This window comes from Panulirus ornatus, chromosome 13 (genome assembly GCF_036320965.1).
Source record: "Panulirus ornatus isolate Po-2019 chromosome 13, ASM3632096v1, whole genome shotgun sequence".
Lineage (NCBI taxonomy): Eukaryota > Metazoa > Arthropoda > Malacostraca > Decapoda > Palinuridae > Panulirus > Panulirus ornatus.
Genome location: NC_092236.1, coordinates 43803549 through 43809548, shown reverse-complemented (window position 1 = coordinate 43809548; position 6000 = coordinate 43803549).

Here is a 6000-nt window from a genome sequence, read left to right as displayed (position 1 = left end):
TAAGGCCCCTCGTATAGCTGTCTACTGTCCCCAGAAATGACTACCTATCTTCCCCTGGAATGGTTGTCTGTCGTTTCTTGTCACAGATTTATCTCATTTCCTGAAATCAGTATCATTCGTCACCTCGACTTGTTGTGTAACATTCCCTGAATTGGCTATCTATCGTCCCCTGGATAGGCTATCTAGCGTTCCCTGGAATGGTTATCTATCGTCCCTGGAACAATTGTCTGTCGTTTCCTGGAATCAATCGTCTCATACTGTCCCTCTTCCCGTGGAATGGCTGTCTATCATTTCCAGATTAGCTATTCATTGTTATCAAGAATGAACATAATCATGGTCATTAGAGTGAAGACCGGTTGGTCATTAAAGTCTTGGTGGTCATTAGAGTAAAGTTTGGGAACTCGTTCGAGCAAAGTCTGGATGGCCATCAAAATAAGGTCAAAATGATCCTTAGGATAAGGTCCAGGTGTTTCATGAGAGTAAGTTCTGGGTGGCAATTAGAGTAAGGTACATGTAGTTATTAAAGTAAGGTGTGGTTGCTCATTCTAGTAAGGCCTGGGAGCTGATTAGAGTAGGTCAAGAAGCTCAGTAAAGAAAGAAGTAGCAGATATTGATAGAATTATATCTTTTAAAGCCACATACAACAACAATGGAGAGAGTAATAGAACGTCTATCTATGTCACGGATAGTAATTCAACGTCTATTACGTCACGGAGAGTAATTCAACGTCATTCTACATTACGGAGAGTAATTCAATCCTATCTACGTCTCGGAGAGTAATTCAACGTCTATCTACGTCTTTGAGAGTAATTTTATCCTATCAGCGTCACAGAGAGTAATTCGACGTCTGTTTACGTCACTGAGTGTAATTTAGTCTTATCAACGTCACGCTGAGTAATTCAACGTCTGTTTACCTTACGGAGAGTACTTCATCGTCTGTTTGCTTCAAAAAAAGGGAAATTCAAGTCTTGTTTGCGTTAAGAGCAGAAAATTCGTTATTGTGCACTGGTATCCAGCAGATTACCATCTGGTATGCTCTAGAGATGGGTCCAGCGGAATAAAGTCTACGGACTTTAGAAATTACAAGTAACGTATTCTGTTGTAGCGGAGCGTCTAGTCATTTTCTTAACAGAGCTGAAGAGCCTCTAGCAGCTAACTTCTAACGAGAAAACTTTTCTCAAAGACAAGGCAAATAAGGTCCACTGCCTGGACACCAGTAGCACAACGGTGAGTCATAGAACCATCATTGTGGAAACTTCTGCTGGGTCGTCATAGCAGTGTAGATGGGAGTACCTGGGACAGACAGACATCAGAAGGAGGGTTCGCAGGCCCACATCTAAGTTGCCTCTATTGTACCTTCTCTAATCCTATTTGTGGTTTACGTGAGGCAAGGTTATAACTAATGACAATCACCCCTTACCCTCCACTCCCTCTGGCCGTAGGAACAGGGTCGTCGCTGGGAGCTAACCTACGACGCACGTAATCCTAACACATTTTCGTCCTGCCCTAAATCTAAGACCATATCTAGGCCTTGTACGCATGAAGGCCAGTTCCAGGACTCGTGTGGCTCATTTACATCATTCTTGTGGCCTTCGTCAAGTTGTAGATACAAGAAACGTAAGGATCGATCTATTATTCTACAAATGTGACTGTGCTAAATGCTTTACTCGAGTTAGGTAACCTGGATCTCGAACCTGTTCGGTAGTCAGCGATGCGTCGAGACTGGAATCAGAAAAGAAACGTTGAAAAAAATAAGTCCGTTAACTAATTTCTTAGTTAATTCTTCGTGCTATTTCTAGCCAGCATGATCCCAATTTACTGTGATCCTAATTCTGGGCTACTATGGAGCATCCCACTCCTGAATCGATTTTCCCACGGTTAAAGCAAAATACAGTAAAGAGAAAACAATCGTTCAGTAATTTCGTGCGTCATACGGTATAAGCGCGCTCAGTCGGATGCCAGCGAACAATAACCAGCTAAGACCATCGTATGGTAGATACATATCTGCCGGGCGTAGGAGGGAGCTAGACGCCTAACGTCTATAGAGGCATTTCTCGCTCAGTCATGAGAAATATGCAAAAAGTCAGGATTTTATTTAATAAAGTACCGTCTAGTTAACATAAAACATACTAATGCCAAAATTAGATAAATGTTGTGACGTAACAAAAGAGAATCACGTCTAACTGAAACGTTTGATAATAACTTAACATTCAGTAAAAGTTAGTTACCACAGCGCTTTTTTGTCAGCAATGTCCTGGTGAGTAGTGCAGCATACAAAAGACAAAGACCTGACAGAGCAACGGCCGCAGGCTTGACAGAGGTCCCAGGCTCCACTGTGAGGTGTGGGAGTGTAAACACCGACGCACCAACACACTGGCATCACGCGCCACCTGGTGACGACGCTGTGTCTGGGTGTGCGTCTGTATGTGTGTCTATATTACTCTATTTGTTTATCTGTCCTTCTGTCTGTATATCTTTGTATGTTTGCCTATTCCGCATGTGTGTAATTACCATTTGTACGTTACTAGGAGAATGCCTATGTCTTATGTCTGTGTATGAATTAGACTCTGCGACTCACTATAGATAGAAGACTCAGTGAATAACAATTGATTCTCATGACTCTGGCCACGCTGGTCCAATGGTTCGTCTGTGATAATGATACTTCGCACGCATGTCCATCAGATATTCACAATTATAATATCTTCTTACAGAAGGAAAGTCTGGTGCAATGAGTTCCAAATAATAAGAGAAAAATGCGAGATTTTACGATCTTATTTGGTTATGTCAACCTGTGCAGCATTAGATGGATACAGGATGCAGTCATTGTCAATCCTTTGATAATACAAACGAACAAAATTCCAACTTTTGACTTCTCTCGCTAAGCTATGGAAAACGTGAAACATACATTTCCTACACACAATTTTAGTTTAATCTACCAATAACCAATTAGAGAACATATCTTCTTTTCCCTTCCTGCATCCACCAGCATCTGCCTCTATTAAGAAGCAGATACAATAGTCAGGCACAGTTCTTCAGACGAACCTCTCACAGTTACTGCAGTATCTGTTGTCTCATCTTTTTATCTGAATCTCTTATATATATATATATATATATATATATATATATATATATATATATATATATATGTATATATATAAATATATATATATATATATATATATATATATATATATATATATATATATATATATATATATATATATATATATATATATATACATATATATATATATATATATATATATATATATATATATATATATATATATATATATATATATATATATATATATGTATATATATATATGTTTATATATATATACATACATATATATATATATATATATATATATATATATATATATATATATATATATTTATTTTTATTTATTTTGCTTTGTCGCTGTCTCCCGCGTTTGCGAGGTAGCGCAAGGAAACAGACGAAAGAAATGGCCCCACCCACCCCCATACACAGTGTATATACATACACGTCCACACACGCAAATATACATACCTATACATCTCAATGTACACATATATATACACACACAGACACATACATATATACCCATTCACACAATTCACACTGTCTGCCTTTATTCATTCCCATCGCCACCTCGCCACACATGGAATACCATCCCCCTCCCCCCTCATGTGTGCGAGGTAGCACTAGGAAAAGACAACAAAGGCCCCATTCGTTCACACTCAGTCTCTAGCTGTCATGCAATAATGCCCGAAACCACAGCTTCCTTCCACATCCAGGCCCCACACAACTTTCCATGGTTTACCCCAGACGCTACACATGCCCTGATTCAATCCACTGACAGCACGTCAACCCCGGTATACCACATCGATCCAATTCACTCTATTCCTTGCCCTCCTTTCTCCCTCCTGCATGTTCAGGCCCCGATCACACAAAATCTTTTTCAATGCATCTTTCCACCTCCAATTTGGTCCCCCACTTCTCCTCGTTCCCTCCACCTCCGACACATATATCCTCTTGGTCAATCTTTCCTCACTCATTCTCTCCATGTGCCCAAACCATTTCAAAACACCCTCTTCTGCTCTCTCAACCACGCTCTTTTTATTTCCTCACATCTCTCTTACCCTTACATTACTTACTCGATCAAACCACCTCACACCACACATTGTCCTCAAACATCTCATTTCCAGCACATCCACCCTCCTGCGCACAACTCTATCCATAGCCCACGCCTCGCAACCATACAACATTGTTGGAACCACTATTCCTTCAAACATACCCATTTTTGCTTTCCGAGATAATGTTCTCGACTTCCACACATTCTTCAAGGCTCCCAGGATTTTCGCCCCCTCCCCCACCCTATGATTCACTTCCGCTTCCATGGTTCCATCCGCTGCCAGATCCACTCCCAGATATCTAAAACACTTCACTTCCTCCAGTTTTTCTCCATTCAAACTTACCTCCCAATTGACTTGACCCTACTGTACCTAATAACCTTGCTCTTATTCACATTTACTCATAACATTCTTCTTTCACACACTTTACCATATATATATATATATATATATATATATATATATATATATATATATATATATATATTATCCCTGGGGATAGGGGATTAAGAGTACTTCCCACGTATTCCCTGCGTGTCGTAGAAGGCGACTAAAAGGGGAGGGAGCGGGGGGCTGGAAATCCTCCCCTCTCGTTTTTTTTTTTAATTTTCCAAAAGAAGGAACAGAGAATTGGGCCAGGTGAGGGTATTCCCTCAAAGGCCCAGTCCTCTGTTCTTAACGCTACCTCGCTAATGCGGGAAATGGCGAATAGTTTGAAAGAAAAGAAAGATATATATATATATATATATATATATATATATATATATATATATATATATATATATATATACATATATTATCCCTGGGGATAGGGGAGAAAGAATACTTCCCACGTATTCCCTGCGTGTTGTAGAAGACGACTAAAAGGGGAGGGAGCGGGGGGCTGGAAATCCTCCCCTCTTGTTCTTTTTTCTAATTTTCCAAAATAAGGAACAGAGAAGGGGGCCAGGTGAGGATATTCCCTCAGAAGCCCAGTCCTCTGTTCTTAACGCTACCTTGCTAACGCGGGAAATGGCGAATAGTTTGAAAGAAAGATATATATATATATATATATATATATATATATATATATATATATATATATATATATATATATATATATATATATATATATATATATATATATATATATAGTACGTATCTATCATCGACCAGTACTCAGCTTACGTTCATTACCTAGCGTTTTAGATTTTCACCGGGACTGAAGTTCATATTTCAAGAAATGAACCTCGAACTGACACGAGGACGCAAGTTGATTCTTCAGACTTTTAACTTGTGCGAATCTCTGTTCTCGGCTTCCAAAAGACTTCAGGTGGATGTTGATGTTAACACCGCTCTACAATCTGACCTGGAAAACGATTTCTGTACTCCAGTTTAATCTCGAATGCTAAAGATGAGTTTTGCAAATCGTCATTTCGTAGTCCTTGGTCACCAGCGCAACTGCGTCTCCCAGCGTCAGCAGCACCGCAGGAACCGCGTCTCTCAGCGTCAGCAGCACCACAGGAACCGCGTCTCCCAGCGTCAGCAGCACCGCAGGAACCGCGTCTCTCAGCGTCAGCAGCACCACAGGAACCGCGTCTCTCAGCGTCAGCAGCACCACAGGAACCGCGTCTCTCAGCGTCAGCAGCACCACAGGAACCGCGTCTCCCAGCGTCAGCAGCACCACAGGAACCGCGTCTCCCAGCGTCAGCAGCACCACAGGAACCGCATCTCTCAGCGTCAGCAGCGCCACAGGAACCGCGTCTCTCAGCGTCAGCAGCACCACAGGAACCGCGTCTCCCAGCGTCAGCAGCACCACAGGAACCGCGTCTCTCAGCGTCAGCAGCACCACAGGAACCGCGTCTCCCAGCGTCAGCAGCACCGCAGGAACCGCGTCTCTCA